The sequence below is a fragment of the Pongo abelii genome, chromosome 5, assembly GCF_028885655.2.
Source record: "Pongo abelii isolate AG06213 chromosome 5, NHGRI_mPonAbe1-v2.0_pri, whole genome shotgun sequence".
In the NCBI taxonomy this organism is placed as follows: domain Eukaryota; kingdom Metazoa; phylum Chordata; class Mammalia; order Primates; family Hominidae; genus Pongo; species Pongo abelii.
Window position 1 is genome coordinate 154,532,049 of NC_071990.2, and position 16,790 is coordinate 154,548,838.

At 39.1% G+C, this 16,790-nt stretch overlaps 1 pseudogene; it reads left to right on the forward strand.

The window, feature by feature from the left end:
- The first annotated feature begins 8,751 nt into the window (after positions 1-8,751).
- Positions 8,752-16,585, forward strand: LOC100939799 (tubulin beta chain-like; annotated as a pseudogene).
- The last annotated feature ends 205 nt before the right edge of the window (positions 16,586-16,790 follow it).

Below are 16,790 nucleotides of genomic sequence, written 5' to 3' on the forward strand. Positions count from 1 at the left end.
CTGAGAGATTTTGTCACCACCAGGCCTGCCTTACAAGAGCTCCTGAAGGAAGCACTAAACATGGAAAGGAACAACTGGTACCAGCCATTGCAAAAACATGCCAAATTGTAAAGACCATCGAGGCTAGGAAGAAATCATATCAACTAACGGGCAAAATAACTAGCTAACATCATAATGACAGGATCAAATTCACACATAACAATATTAACTTTAAGTGTAAATGGGCTAAATGTCCCAATTAAAAGATACAGACTGGCAAATTGGATAAACAGTCAAGACCCATCAGTGTGCTGTATCCAGGAGACCCATCTCGTGCAGAGACACACATAGGCTCAAAATAAAGGGATGGAGGAAGATCTACCAAGCAAATGGAAAGCAAAAAAAAGCGGGGGTTGCAATCCTAGTCTCTGATAAAACAGACTTTAAACCAATAAAGATCAAAAGAGACAAGGCCATTACGTAATGGTAAAGGGATCAATTCAACAAGAAGAGCTAACTCTCCTAAATATACATATGTACCCAATACAGGAGCACCCAGATTCATAAAGCAAATCCTTAGAGACCTACAAAGAGACTTAGACTCCCACACAATAATAATGGGAGACTTTTAACACCTCACCGTCAATATTAGACAGATCAACAAGACAGAAGGTTAACAAGGATATCCAGGACTTGAACTCAAGTCTGCACCAACTGGACCTAATAGACATCTACAAAACTCTCCACCCCAAATCAACAGAATATACGTTCTTCTCAGCACCACATCGCACTTATTCCAAAATTGACCACATAGTTGGAAGTAAAGCACTCCTCAGCAAATGTAAAAGAAAAGAAATCACAACAAACTGTCTCTCAGACCACAGTGCAAAAAAATTAGAACTCAGGATTAAGAAACTCACTGAAAACCACACAACCACATGGGAACTGAACGACCTGCTCCTGAATGACTACTGGGTAAATAACAAAATGAAGGCAGAAATAAAGATGTTCTTTGAAACCAATGAGAACAAAGACACAACGTACCAGAATCTCTGGGGCACATTTAAAGCAGTGTGTAGAGGGAAATTTATGGCCTAAATGCCTACAAGAGAAAGCATGAAAGATCTAAAATCGACACCCTAACATCGCAATTAAAACAACTAGAGAAGCAACAGCAAACACATTCAAAAGCTAGCAGAAGGCAAGAAATAACTAGGATCAGAGCAGAACTGAAGGAGATAGAGACAAAAAAAAAAAAAAACCCTTCAAAAATTCAATGAATCCAGGAGCTGGTTTTTTGAAAAGATCAACAAAATTGATAGACCACTAGCAAGACTAATAAAGAAGAGAAGAGAGAAGAAATCAAATAAATGCAATAAAAAATGATAAAGGGGATATCACCACCGATCCCACAGAAATACAAACTACCATCAGAGAATACTATAAACACTTCTACACAAATAAACTAGAAAATCTAGAAGAAATGGAAAATTCCTGGACACAAACACCCTCCCAAGTCTAAACCAGGAAGAAGTTGAATCTCTGAACAGACCAATAACAGACTCTGAAATTAAGACAATAATTAATAGCCTTCCATCAAAAAAAAACTCCAGGACCAAATCGATTCACAGCCACATGCACACGTATGTTTATTGCAGCACTATTCACAATAGCAAATACTTGGAACCAACCCAAATGTCCATCAATGATAGACTGGATTAAGAAAATGTGACACATATACATCATGGAATACTATGCAGCCATAAAAAAGGATGAGTTCATGTCCTTTGCAGGGACGTGGATGAAGCTGGAAACCATCATTCTGAGCAAACTATCACAAGGACAGAAAACCAAACACCGCATGTTCTCACTCATAGGTGGGAACTGAACAAGGAGAACACTTGGACACAGGAAGGGGAACATCATACACGGGGGCCTGTCATGGGGTGGGGGGCAGGGGAGGGATAGCATTAGGAGAAATACCTAATGTAAATGACGAGTTAATGGGTGCAGCACACCAGCATGGCACATGTATACCTATGTAAAAAACCTGCACGTTGTGCACATGTAACCTAGAACTTAAAGTATAACAAAGAAAAAAAAAGTTCATACCACCTGGGAGGCTGAGGTTGTAGTGAGCCAAGGTCTAGCCACTGCACTCCAGCCTAGAGACAGAGCGAGACTCCATCTCAAAAAAAAAATAAATAAATAAATAAATAAAAGTTCATGCCTTCTCTCCTAGCAATTCTGCCACGACTGCACTTAATCACAGTATTATGTGTAATGGAGAAAAATGGCAACAGCATACATGTCTGATGGGTGACGGCTGAAATAAACTGTTACATCATAAAAGTAAAAATAATAATAATGTAAAGATTTTAACACATTATCTGTCACATGGGAAAGGCTCAAAGGTTTGCTCTAAGTATTATTGTTATTAGCTTATTAATAAGAATTGCTCTTGGGCAGATGAGAATAATTGCAAAAAGACCCTAAATATTCTAAGTATAGACTGTCTTTATAATTCATAATTCCTAATAAGTCATGTCATTAAATGCCACAAGTAATTTTAATGCCATTCATTTATAGTTTTAAATGTAAAAATGAGAAAGCCAAAGAAATACTGAGCTATTCAGAAGACAAATTGTTGTGTAACATATCACACTAATATAAAGTGTGACTTAAAATATACCTACCCATGTTTTAATTATAAGAAATTTAACAAATCAGTCTAAAACCATTTTAAGTGCTATTGACAAAGACTCTTCCTTGACCTAACTCTAAGTCCGTCTTCTCTGAAGTCTTCTAAACTAAGCTCTGACTTTTGGGCTTTTGGGTTCAACTGGTTTAGTCCAGTTCTAGCAAGAATCCTGCTGGATGAGGTTAGCAAAAATCCACCACCCTTGATATCTGATCAAATTCCCCACTTCTCCCAACCTCAATATCTTTTCACTCTGGCCTGCCTTCAGCAATCATCCTGGCAAGTGGGCTTAGCGAGCATTATTCTCACCCCTGATGTTTCCTCTTAGTAATTTTCTAGCCTCTTGACGACCTCACCCCCCAACCCAACTCCTTGGTTAAAAATCTCCACTTGTCCTTATTGTATTTGGAGTTGAGACTGATCTCTCTCTTACCACAAAACCCCTTTGTAGTAGAGAAGTCTTCTCTACCATCTTTTTCAAGTGTCATGAATAATATTTTTCTTTAACATAGATGTGCCAGAAAATGTGCTTCATTTTACAAAAAGTCTGTGTTAAGGAACCAACTTCGGTTAACTGATGAGGATCCTATTTGCACTTTCTGCTAACAATGAAATATTGTGTAATTAGCATAGAGGACTATTTGAGTGGATTGAGGGATGAGCTGCATAATGAGAAGCTAATTACAGGGCGAGATCCTCTCTGCAGATATTTGTAGAATATTTGCTTTTTGACAAAAATGCAGAATATTTATCTGGCATTTACATAAATCAGTTGATTTCTGGGATGAAATTGTACAGGAAAAGATTGTTATCCTAAACCAAGAGGAAGTATTCTCTGTGCCCATTATTTCATAATTAAATTTCATGTTCTCTTGTAACCAACCAAAATATAAATACTGATTTTGCCACCTGTGTTTTTAAGTACAGCTGAGAAAGACTTATCTGAAATCGTTTTTCACCCGAAAGTATGTGTAATCTGTGGACTGTTAAGGAACTATTTTCTAACTCTTGAAGTTTGTGATAAACAATTTTTTGCCCATGAGACAATAAGTTAGAATCACTAAATGAGTAAAACACTTAGTTTACATTATCTTCCCTGTATTTAATGACTGAATCTCTGTTTCTGTGTGTTTAAAAATTTCTCAAAAAATATGACAACAGCAACACTTTCCCGCCTGTCTTGGCTCCACCCTATCCAACCCCCTCAAGAAGCTCAATAGTCACTAGAACCTTCTGAAGTTGACCCAGGAAAGCTAGGCTATAATAAACAAATCGTGAATATCGATGAGGCACATACTGGGAAATTTATGTTACTTTTCATAAGTCTAGGTTTTAATTAAATAAATTTAGAAACTGATTGTGGTGTATAGGTTTATAATTGATTATTGTATATTACAAAGCAAAAATCAGGTTCCATAGTCTAACACCGGTTTGGCAATGGGCAGAAGATATGACATCCAGACTGCTCCCAGAATATCTCTTTTGAATGTTAATGATAAATACATTTGAAATTTACTGTAAATAACTGTAATATACATTTACTTTTATACAATATCTTGCAATTTCCACATTACCTTTGCATATGTTATTGCCTTCTTCACTACACGGTGAGCATCTTAAGAACAGAGATTTCTGTTCATCTATATTATAGCCTTAAGTTTCTCGAGTTCCATGGGTACCCTCTTGCAAGTTCCTGAGGTGCTACTTGGTAGCCCCAAACATTCCTCCTCACTAGTCCAGATCCCAATTTTACAAGCTCTTCTGTTGACTTCTAAATTCAATAATCCCAGTCTTTTTTCTTTTTCCCAAGCCCTAGGAGAAAACCTGCTTCCTGCAGTTACCACCTTTGCCCTACGATTTGAATGTGTCCTCTCCAAAATTCAGGTGTTGAAACTTAATGGCCAATGTGATGATAGTAAGAGGTGGAACCTTTAAGAGGTGATTAGATCTTGAGGGCTCCTCCATCATGAGTGGTATTAAGACCCTTATAGAAGGGGCTTCATGCATTGTTCCAGTTCATTTGCCCTTCTGCCTTCCTGCATGTGAGGATACCATGTTCCCCTTCTCCTGAGGATGCAGAGCAAGGCTCCATCTTGGAAGCAGAGAGCAGCCCTCACCAGAAACCCCAACCTGACAATGCCTTGATCTTAGATTTCCTAGCCATCAGAAGTGTGAGGAATAAATTCCTGTTTTTCATAAATTATCCAGTCTCATGTATTTTGTTATAGCAGCATTAAAACACTCTTTGAATCACTACTTTTACCTATTTAAATGTTCAGTTCCCTAAAAAGTGATTGGTAATTCTTCATATTAAAGTCTGTTAAACTAACTGGTATGATTTTTCTTTCTTGATTGGACCTTGACTAACAGAAGAGAGAGAATTGCAATACTGTCAGAAAGACTGGAATGATTGCATTGGCTGAGTTTATTATTTTGAAAGCTTAACACTGCACTTTACATCCAGGTCTTTGTACATAAATTCTTTTTTTAATGGACTTTTCCACTGGAAACTTGCTACTGAGTTGCATCAACTCGAACATCCCACTTCTTCAATTGGTGAACACTTTAGGGCTTCTAATAATTATTATACATTTTCTGATACTGGCTAGTTTTTTTGAAAACAGATGCCTGCGGCTTCAGTTTTACCACCTCATTTTGTGAGTAACACTGTAAAGCTTTTTTGTTCTTATGGCCAAGAGGAGAAAGAGAAATAAACGAAGAAACTAACACAAACTTATTTCCTTTAGTCCCTTTCCTTAATGAAAAGGAAAAGAAATACACAACACCAAGAGTCCAAGCCTGGTTATCAGCTGCATTGTAGAAGAAATGGTCAGCTGAATAGGTCTTTTGCTTGTTAGGGAGTTTTATTGAGCACTTCGGAAAAAAACTCAGTTCGCTGTGTATTGAAATGGAAAAACAGTGTCCAACATCGAGGTCTCTCTTGAAAGAAAGTGTTTCAAATATTCTGAAAAAATGTTTCTGAGGGGTCAATTTCTGAAGCTAGCTGATTTAGTTTCGTCTGACCTAAAAACAGGCAAATACTATGGGGAGTAAGGTATTGCACACACTGTTTTTAAAAACATAGTTTTGTTGTGGCCTAACTCATGTCGGCCAAATAATTCCTATCTATAAACAGTCCACCAAGTCCCATCTATAAACAATCTACCAAAGTTGTGACTAGATAGAAAGACTAAGCATTATCATTTTTATGGTCCTTCTTGCAATATTCCCTCTTTTCACCATTACAACCAATTATTCTTCTTTTTAGAAAAATTTTCTGTAATTAACATTTTCAAGGAAAGTCTTAAAATGCTTTCAAATCACTACTTTCTAAGAAAAGAATAAACCTCTGATAATCACATGACTTTCTTATACCTCCAGTTCCAAATGCAGCATCCAGCACTATATCTCTTTTATTCAATAAGCATTTTTAGTCACCCAGTATGTGCCAGGCCTGTGTCACTGCGCCAACGGCTGAAAACAGAGAAAACCCAGACCTAGACCTGCCTCAAGAAGCTCACAGCCTCTTAAGTTGGATAAATGGCTATGCAAGACAATGAGATATGATGACTACCTAAAGAGATGAACAAATAGCTATGAAAGTCCAGGAGAGGGCAAGATACATCTCAAGCGGGGAAGATCAGAATTGGAAGAGGTGACATTTGGATTAACTTAATGCTAGTGTATTTCATCACACAGACACATGGGTGGCATGTTAACTGTAACAGGATGGATGAGGCTTACCTGAGTTAAGGCTTAAAATAAGATCTACCCACAAGATAGGAACTGAACTTAGGGAAATTAATCTAGTTCTAGGTTCTCTTTCTTAGAGTGTGGCCCAGCAGTAATTGTATCAGAAAGACTTGCCTACTTCTTAAAAATGTAGATTCCTATGACCAGTTCCCAGGGCTTCTGATTTATTGACTGGAGTGCGTGAATGCAAAAATCTATTTAACTCATGCTGCAGTTGATCACTATCCTGTCTAAATTTGCAAGGATTTGTCAGGCAACAGGTGGGAGTGCAGAAAGCTCAAGTTAGGGACATCCAATATAACAAAATTAGATGTTCTGACAGACAGGTGGAGACAGAGCAAGGACAGTGTCAGGGAACCCAGGAGCAGGCAAGATTGCATATCCAAAGAGACCTGCAGCAAGGCGTCCTGTCCCCTCCATATCACCCTGGGTATTGGGATTTCAAGTTTAGGACTTTCTTCCAGGTGAGAATATAGGGAGAAAACCAATTGGAGATAACAAAGTAAATCACACAGTTTGGTGGTGTGTGTGTGTGTGTGTGTGTGTGTGTGTGTGTTTGAGACAGAGTCTCACTCTGTCACCCAGGCTGGAGTGCAGTGGAGCAGTCTCAGCTCACTGCAACCTCCGCCTCCTGGGTTCAAGTGACTCTCCCGATTCTCCTGCCTCAACCTCCTGAATAGCTGGGATTACAGGTCTGCGCTGCCATGCCTGGCTAATTTTTGCATTTTTAGTAGAGATACAGTTTTGCCATGTTGGCCAGGCTGGTCTCAAATTCCTGGCCTCAAGCGATCTGCCCACCTTGGCCTCTCAAAGTGCTGGGATTACAGGCATGTGCTACTGTGCCCAGCCAATAGCACAGTTTTAAAGTTTTCTAGGCAGTGTGTCAAAAAAAAGGATGTGGGCACTAATCGAACTTACCCATGATTTGGTTCCTAGGAATGGGGGCAAGATAAAAATGCCAGAATCTAGTTACTAGAAGCCAGACCAGAAGCATATCTTCTTCTGGTTTTAATTCTGGTTCTTCATTATTAGGTTGGTGCAAAAGTAATTGTGGGTTTTGCTATAGAAAGTAAAGGTAAAAACCGTAATTACTTTTGCACCAACCTAAATAGAATCGCCTAAGAAGCTTTGTAAAAATATATACTCCTAAGATTCACACTGGACTTAGAAAATCGGAATGGTTAAGACAGAAACGTGAACTTTTATAAGTTCTTCTAGGTAATTCTGAAAATTATTCAAGTTTAAAAAGCAATAAACAAGGACTCCTTTTCTCTGCCCACAACCACCACAGCCCGCACCAATCACAGGTCACAAATGGAGCCTGCAGTAGGAATCCTGTGGCAGATATTGGGAAGAAAAGAAGCCTGTGAACCAAGCAGTTAACATAAAAATCTCACGGCAAGAAGAAATGCCAGCTTGCAAGTTCTGTGAGTCTTGCAGCAAACAAGATATTTCCAGCACAGAACACCAGCAAAGTTTCTTGCTGCTGTTGTTTTGTTTTATTATAGTATTTAAAATAGTTCTTCAGCATATCAGTACTTAAAATAGTAAAAATCCCATTGTCCCTGTCTTAGTGTGTTCTAGTTGCTGCAACAAGATATCATAAACTGAGTGGCTTATAAAGAACAGAAATGTATTTTTAACAGTTCTGGAAGCTGGGAAGTCCAAGATCAAAGTACCAGTAGATTTGGTGTCTCTGGACACCCAATCCACATTGGGAGGACCTAATCAGCTTACAAAGGCCCACCTCCTAATACCATTACCTTGGAGGTTAGGATTTGAGCATTAGAACTCTGAGGGGATGCATTCAGACCAAAGCAGGCCCATTCTCTTGCTCCAGCTCAACAGAAGAATCTCATTTACGGACATCACTGAGCCTTCTCCCTGTCCGAATTTTTTTTCACCTAGTGACTATTGACAAAGAGCAGTGTTAAATATGATATTAACTTCAACCAAACAACATGGGCAGCATGTAGAGCATTTGCTCATTCCATGATCTCATGTCACATTATGCTATTTTTAAATCAAATTCTGCTTTTAATCTTTAGTTTTAATTTACCTTTATCTGAAACATAAATGTGATTAATCACGTAGAAGGAAAGTAGGAGCTAGCAGGACAGTAATCTAGCTAAGCTGCAAGCAAGTGAAGCTTTTTTGTAAGGAAAGAGCTGTAGAATCACAAGACAATCTGTATCACAAACCAGCAAATATATGCTAAATAGTGTCTAATTTCACGGGGTGCCACCCAATTGAAATTGAGCCAGGCCACCTGATTCCTTATTCCACTGGTAAAGACCATCTCATGTGAACCAGCTGCCATGGATGTGGTTCAGAAAGCTGTCCCTGAAAAGAACTCTGGGCCATCTGTGCTTACAGTTCTATTAATAGAATGTTCTCCAAATCATAGACCTTCATCTGCAACCTCACATCAAGACTTTCTCAAACATGAGACCCGGAGAACATCACTCATCAGCATTCTTTGTGATCTATTGGGAAGGCACCATGATTTGAAGGCAAGGGTCAAAGGTGGGGTGGGAGCCAGATGAGACTGTGAACTCTCTGAAGCCATGAGCATTCCTTTTCCCCCTTACCTTGCCAGGGTCAGGCCCTGTGATGACACAATTGTGTGTTGAGTTGTACTGCAGCATTTTCTAAGTGCCAAGCCAGTGGAAGCAGCTTTACAAGGTTATTGCATAATGGAAAAAGTCATCTTCTTTATTAAAGGAAGATGAGGAAAGGGAGGTTCATCAGTTAAGTAACTTCCCCACGTTGACACATCCTGAGTAGGAAGGCCAAGATTCAGACATGGGTTCTCTGACTCCACACCTGACTTTGACGGCCTGCACCGTCTCGTATGTTTTTGTTTTCCATTCTTTTCGGTTGTACTTGGGAACTTCGACTTTGATTGTGATTTATTTTTCTTGAGCCAACCCTGATGGAGTTTTTTATGATGCTAGAGAAAGGTGAAATGACTAATACAAGGAAGATGAAGTAGCAATAACATTTCTTAAAATTAATTGTTAAGAAATATAGAGGCTTAAACCATATAGAAATAATAGCAGATGACATGAGACACCAGATGGAGTTCAACTAGGCACACAATGCATGTTTGATAAACTTAAGAGAAATTGTAGAACACACTAAAAGAAAAAAATGGAAAGAATGGTCATTATGTTTAGATCTTTAAAAAAAAAAAAAAAAGCTTTTGCTAAGGCCATCATTTTCTCTTTAAGACCATAGAAAGTTAGTGGCTACCAGAAACATTGCAAAGATAACTAAAGATATTGATGTGAAACATGGAAGCAACATCCTCATATTTAATGTGCTGCTAAGGAAATAAATATAAGTAAATCCAGGCTGACTACATATCCCTTAAGTTATTTTCCCACCATGGTTCTAATCTTAAGAACATCAAATATATGAGAAATGATGAGTGACAATGACGAAGATACTTTGCAATACAGTCTAAACCCAAGCATATGGCATGTGACATACATAGATATGTATAGATCCATTTATTGATATGTGTGTATATATATATATCTATATATCTGTATCTCATATGACATATAACATACTGCCAAGAACAAGAGTAGAAGTTATTAAAATATGTAAAAAAAAAACTAATATAAAAGTTAGAATACAAGTCAAGAGAACAAATAATCTAAGAAAAATGGGAATATAGTTTCTTCAGTCATTTATTCATATGCCAGACTGTGCTAAGTGTTAGAGAGGTTAAGGATGTGTAACATCTAGTTCACTTCTATATATGCTTACAGTTTAGTAAAGAAGATAAAAATGTGTTAAGCAATGCCTTACACTAGTGGAAGAATTAGAAAAGACTTCCAGGTCAGGTGCAGTGGTTCATGCCTGTAATCCCAGAGCTTTGGGAGGCCAAGGCAGGCAGATCACTTGAGGCAAAGAGTTCAAGACCAGCCTGGCTAATATGGTGAAACCCCGTCTCTACTAAAAATACAAAAATTAACCGTGTGTAATGGCGCATGCCTGTAGTCCCAGTTAGAGTTCAAGAATCACTTGAATCCAGGAGGCAGAGATTGCAGTGATCCAAGATTGCACTACTGCACTCTAGCCGGGGCGACAGAGGGAGACTCTGTCTCAAACAAACAAACAAACAAGCAACAACAACAACAGAAAGACTTCCAGGAGATTGTAAATGAACATGTAAAGTAGAAAATTAGACCAATGAGAATTCTTGAAGTATATTTTGAACAGTTAAAAAAGCCCAAAAAACAAAAAGGAGAAAATAAATGGTTTAAATGTCTCTTTTTAAATGTAAGACAAAGGCGATAAAGCTGTTCCTGTAACCAAGTTTCTGTTTAGTAGCTCTGTATTGTTACCACAACATGCCAGTGAGAACTCTGGTTCCATGGAGGAAAACCTTTTCTGTGACCCTCTAGAATAGCAAACTCAGGCCAATGGGGGAATTACAAAGTTCTTTTATGGTTTCCTGTATTTTCTCTGTTTGTCAATATTAATGCTAAGGACATTAATTGAGATACATGCTTCTAATTCCCCTTACTTGTATAGAAGTACTGTAGATTAGAGAAAGGGTTTCCAAAACTGGGGGAAAAAAAGAGTCCCTAAAAAAGCAGCACCATAAAGAATTGTGAAAGAGGAAAATCATGTCCTCAAATGTTAAAAGAAGACTTAAGGATTAGCCAAGGAAATTCTCACCTTTAAAGAAAAATGAGACTTAATGTCAATGATTATGGGGAGGTGGGGGAAAGAGACAAACGCCTCAGAATTATCTGGGTGGTTTTATAAAACCACACCACACACTACACACATGCATAAACACACACCCACACACACACACACGTACCTGTATGATCTGATGTGCTTACTACAGTGGCATGATCTCATGATTCAGAACCAGGGCCATCATGAACCACTATCATTGGGGGAATATGTCTTATCCCTCAGGTGTGCTGGAGATCACAGAGTTATTTAAAAATCTTTGAATGTGTCCCAGAGATTCTGGTATGTTGTGTCTTTGTTCTCATTGGTTTCAAAGAACATCTTTATTTCTGCCTTCATTTCATTATGTACCCAGTAGTCATTCAGGAGCAGGTTGTTCAGTTTCCATGTAGTTGAGCGGTTTGGAGTGAGTTTCTTAATCCTGAGTTCTAGTTTGATTGCCCTGTGGTCTGAGAGACAGTTTGTTATAATGTCCGATCTTTTACATTTGCTGAGGAGAGCTTTACTTCCAACTATGTGGTCAATTTTGGAATAGGTGTGGTGTGGTGCTGAAAAAAATGTATATTCTGTTGATTTGGGGTGGAGAGTTCTGTAGATGTCTATTAGGTCCGCTTGGTGCAGAGCTGAGTTCAATTCCTGGGTATCCTTTTTTAACTTTCTGTCTCGTTGATCTGTCTAATGTTGACAGTGGGGTGTCAAAGTCTCCCATTATTATTGTGTGGGAGTCTAAGTCTCTTTGTAGGTCACTCAGGACTTGCTTTATGAATCTGGGTGCTCCTGTATTGGGTGCATATATATTTAGGATAGTTAGCTCTTCTTGTTGAATTGATCCCTTTACCATTATGTAATGGCCTTCTTTGTCTCTTTTGATCTTTGTTGGTTTAAATTCTGTTTTATCAGAGACTAGGATTGCAACCCCTGCCTTTTTTTGTTTTCCATTTGCTTGGTAGATCTTCCTCCACCCCTTTATTTTGAGTCTATGTGTGTCTGTGCACGTGAGATGGGTTTCCTGAATACAGCACACTGATGGGTCTTGACTGTTTATCCAATTTGCCAGTCTGTGTCTTTTAATTGGAGCATTTAGTCCACTTACATTTAAAGTTAATATTGTTATGTGTGAATTTGATCCTGTTATTATGATGTTAGCTGGTTATTTTGCTCATTAGTTGATGCAGTTTCTTCCTAGCCTTGATGGTCTTTAAAATTTGGCATGGTTTTGCAGTGGCTGGTACCGGTTGTTCCTTTCCCTGTTTAGTGCTTCCTTCAGGAGCTCTTTTAGGGCAGGCCTGGTGGTGACACTTCTCAAAAGAAGACATTTATGCAGCCAAAAAACACATGAAAAAATGCTCACCATCACTGGCTATCAGAGAAATGCAAATCAAAACCACAATGAGATACCATCTCACACCAGTTAGAATGGTGATCATTAAAAAGTCAGGAAACAACAGGTGCTGGAGAGGATGTGAAGAAATAGGAACACTTTTACACTGTTGGTGGGACTGTAAACTAGTTCAACCACTGTGGAAGTCAGTGTGGCGATTCCTCAGGGATCTAGAACTAGAAATATCATTTGACCCAGCCATCCCATTACTGGGTATATACCCAAAGGACTATAAATCATGCTGCTATAAAGACACATGCACACGTATGTTTATTGCGGCACTATTCACAATAGCAAAGACTTGGAACCAACCCAAATGTCCAACAATGATAGACTGGATTAAGAAAATGTGGCACATATACACCATGGAATACTATGCAGCCATAAAAAATGATGAGTTCATGTCCTTTGTAGGGACATGGATGAAATTGGAAATCATCATTCTCAGTAAACCATCGCAAGAACAAAAAACCAAACACCGCATATTCTCACTCATAGGTGGGAATTGAACAATGAGAACACATGGACACAGGAAGGGGAACATCACACTCTGGGGACTGTTGTGGGGTGGGGGTAGCGGGGAGGGATAGCTTTAGGAGATATACCTAATGCTAAATGACGAGTTAATGGGTACAGCACACCAGCATGGCACATGTATACATATGTAACTAACCTGCACATTGTGCACATGTACCCTAAAATTTAAAGTATAATAATAATAAAATAAAAAAAAATCAGAGTGCAAGTAGCAGAAGAACTAAGGCAAAAGGAGATGCCTTGTGAAATACATTAACAATAACAGTTAAAGCAAGAGAATCAACTCCCACCAACGGAAGAGTAGGGTAAGAGTAGAATACCCTGGTACTTGCCTCACTGAAAATCATCTAGTGCCAATTTAAAAGGAAAGGACAAACAACCCTCCAAAACAAATCCAACATAATCATTTTGTGAAGGGTAAAAACAGCCCCCAAATTACAGAAATGATACATTTTTTAATTCAACAAAAGACAAGATCAGGAAAAAAAATGAGAACAGAGGGCTATAAGTGAAACTTTTAATATTATGCACTTATGAGACACTGAAATACACAATGCATTTTATTTATTGCTGTAGAAAGTAGTATGTGTATTACTTTATAGTAGAGTTCTACAGGTAGAAATTTTATAATTGAAGTAGATATTAATTATTACACATAAATGTTACTATGTTTTATTTGAGTTTGGTTATTTTTAGTTAGAAACTGCCTATAGTTTAACCCTTATAACACGGTTAAATTTTTACTTACAAATATAGTAAATGAAAGGAGCTTTTTCATTCTAGCATGCCTATATTGTGGGCTTATGTTTTTACCCTCTGCAATATTCCAAACTTGTCTTTAAAGGAAAATTAGACATTATATCAATGATTATGGGGAGGTAGGAGAAAGAGAGAAATGCCTTAGAATTATCTGGGTGATTTTACAAAACCACACCACGCAGATGCACATGCTTGAGCAAGTGTGCACACACGCATGTGCATAGGCACACACAGACGTAGAGGTCCAATTGCTTCAAAGTAAAAACAAGTTGAATGTTAATACTCTATATCAGAAAAAAATACCAAAAGTTTAATGAAGAGCTTACTCCCCTTTTGTTTTAATTTACTGAAATCATCTATATTTATTTTTTAATTGTCAACATTATTTTGGATTTTATCTTTCCAACTACTGTTTTCTTGTTGCTCCTTGAAGAAATTATTTTGGGGAATATGAAGCTTCATGTTTACAGATTTGCAGACCCTTTGATAACACAAGAGGATGACAGAACTGCCTCAAGTTATCTTCTGAGCTGGCAGACTTCTCAAATTTGCACAGACACAACCTTTAGTGACCTTTGGAGTTCTGAAACTACATGAATCATCATTAAAGGAAAATTGAACCAAAGCCACTGGGAAGTTCATTTTTCAGCGGATTAACTTCATTTTGTTTCATACATAAGCAATGAAGGTATGTATAGATCCACATCATTTCTCAGGTCAAGTAAAACTTTCCTGTGATTTAAAAGTTATAGTAAGTACATGATTTTATTTGAAACTCTATGTAGCTAATAAAGACAAAGAGAACAGCTAATTCAACATTGCCTGCACAAGAAAATTAAAGTTTCCAAAACCTATTATAATTTTGTCACTCTAAATGAAGACTCATGTGACATGTTGGACTCCCATACAGAAGACGACTTCGGGATTGTCTTTCTATAATTACTACTTTCACTTCATTGATAATCATAATGCCTTTTCCTATATGCATCTGTCCATCAGCAAGTGAAGACAGGAATTGCCTGACCTTGCACGAAAAATAAACTGCTCAATTCAAATCATAATGAAGTTGGTAAAACAGTTTGGCTTTAGGGAGATGAAGATGATGTATTGTGGGGAAAAAAGTCTCTTATTACTAAGGTATATTTTATCCCCATATAAAGTAGCAAAATAATATTATTTATTCATAAACAAAAAGGAGTGATCTAAAGGTTTTCCCAAGTTATTTTAGGTTGGTGCAAAAGTAATTGCAGTTTTGCCGTTACTTTGATGGCAAATAATATTAACACGTCAACATATATAGGATATCAGATCTGAATTTAATGGGTCAGTTTATAAATCGTATATCGTTCTCTCCAGATATAAAGTGGATTCCAGCACTCTGCACGCCTGAGCCTCTGCTCCTGTGACTATCCTGCCGCCTCTATCCCCACTGTTGCCACCTTGAGGGAGAGCGTGCACCTGCAGGCTGGTGAGTTTGGCAACTAGTTCTATGGGGTGATCAGTGATGAGCATGCCATCAAGCCTACTGGCTCTTAGCATGGGGATAGCAACCTGCAGCTGGAGTGCATCAGTGTGTACTACAATGAGACCACCGGTGGCAAGTATGTGCCCCATGCTGAGCTCATGGATCTAGAGCCCAGCACTGTGGACTCTCGTGTATTCAGGCTCCATCGTGCAGATCTTACAGCTGGACAACTTCATCTTCCATCAGAGTGGTGCCGGAAACAACTGGGCCAATGGGCACTACACAGAAGGTGCGGAGCTGGTGGATTCGGTACTGGACATTGTGAGGAGGGAGGCTGAGAACTGTGACTGCCTGCAGGATTTCCAGCTGACCCACTCCCTGGGAGCAGGGACTGGGCCTAAGAGGGGTACCCCTATCATCAGCAAGATCCCAGAGAAGTATCCAGACAGAATCTTGAACATGTTCAGTGTGCCCTTGTGCAAGGTGTCAGACATGGGGGTGGAGTCCTAAAACATCACCTTCTCAGTCTACCAACTGGTAGAAAACACAGATATGACCTATTGCATTGATAATGAAACTCTCCATAACGTCTGCTTCAGAACCCTAAAGCTGACCACACCCACCTATGGTGACTTGAACCACCTGGTGTCTGCCACCATAAATGGGGTCACTACCTGCCTAGGCTTCCCCAGCCACCTCAATGCTGACCTGCAGAAGCTGGCTATGTACATGGTCCCATTCCCTACCTGCACTTCTTTATGCCTGTCTTCACCTTGCTGAGCATCCAGAGCAGCCAGCACTACCAGGCCCTGATAGTGCCTGAGCTCACCCAGCAGGTGTTTGAGGCCAAGAACATGATGGTTCCCTGAGACCCCTGCCATGGCCACTACCTAAATGTGGCCACGGTGTTCACAGACTACATGTCCATGAAGAAGTTGGATGAGCAAACGCTTAACATCCAAAACAAGAACAGCAGCTACTTTGTTGAGCGAATCCCCAACCATGTGAAAACAGCTGTCTGTGACATCCCACTCTTGGGGCTATAAATGTTTGCCACCTTCATCAGCAACAGAGTGGCCATCCAGGAGCTGTTCAAGCATATCTCTGAGTGGTCATGTTTTGGTGCAAAGCCTTTCCGCACTGGCACATGGGCAAGAGCGTGGACTAGATGGAGTTCACTGAGGCCGAGAGCAGCACGAACAACCTGGTGTGCCAGTACCAGTAATACCAGGACACCTCAGCCAAGGAGGAAAGAAAGGTTGAGAAGGAGGCCAAGAAGAAGGTGGCCTAGAGCCTTCAGACATGGACACTGGGTAAAATGGGGAAGCAGTGGGAACTCTATTTACCCACAATCTTTTCTCTGATAACCAGGTCTCACTGTGTGTACACCTGGAGCTCTTCCCGACTTCATAGCACACACTGTACAGACACCACCATTAAAAGCATTTTTATAGTGAAAAGAAAGTGCATCCCCCAAGAACCATCTCAAATTCATC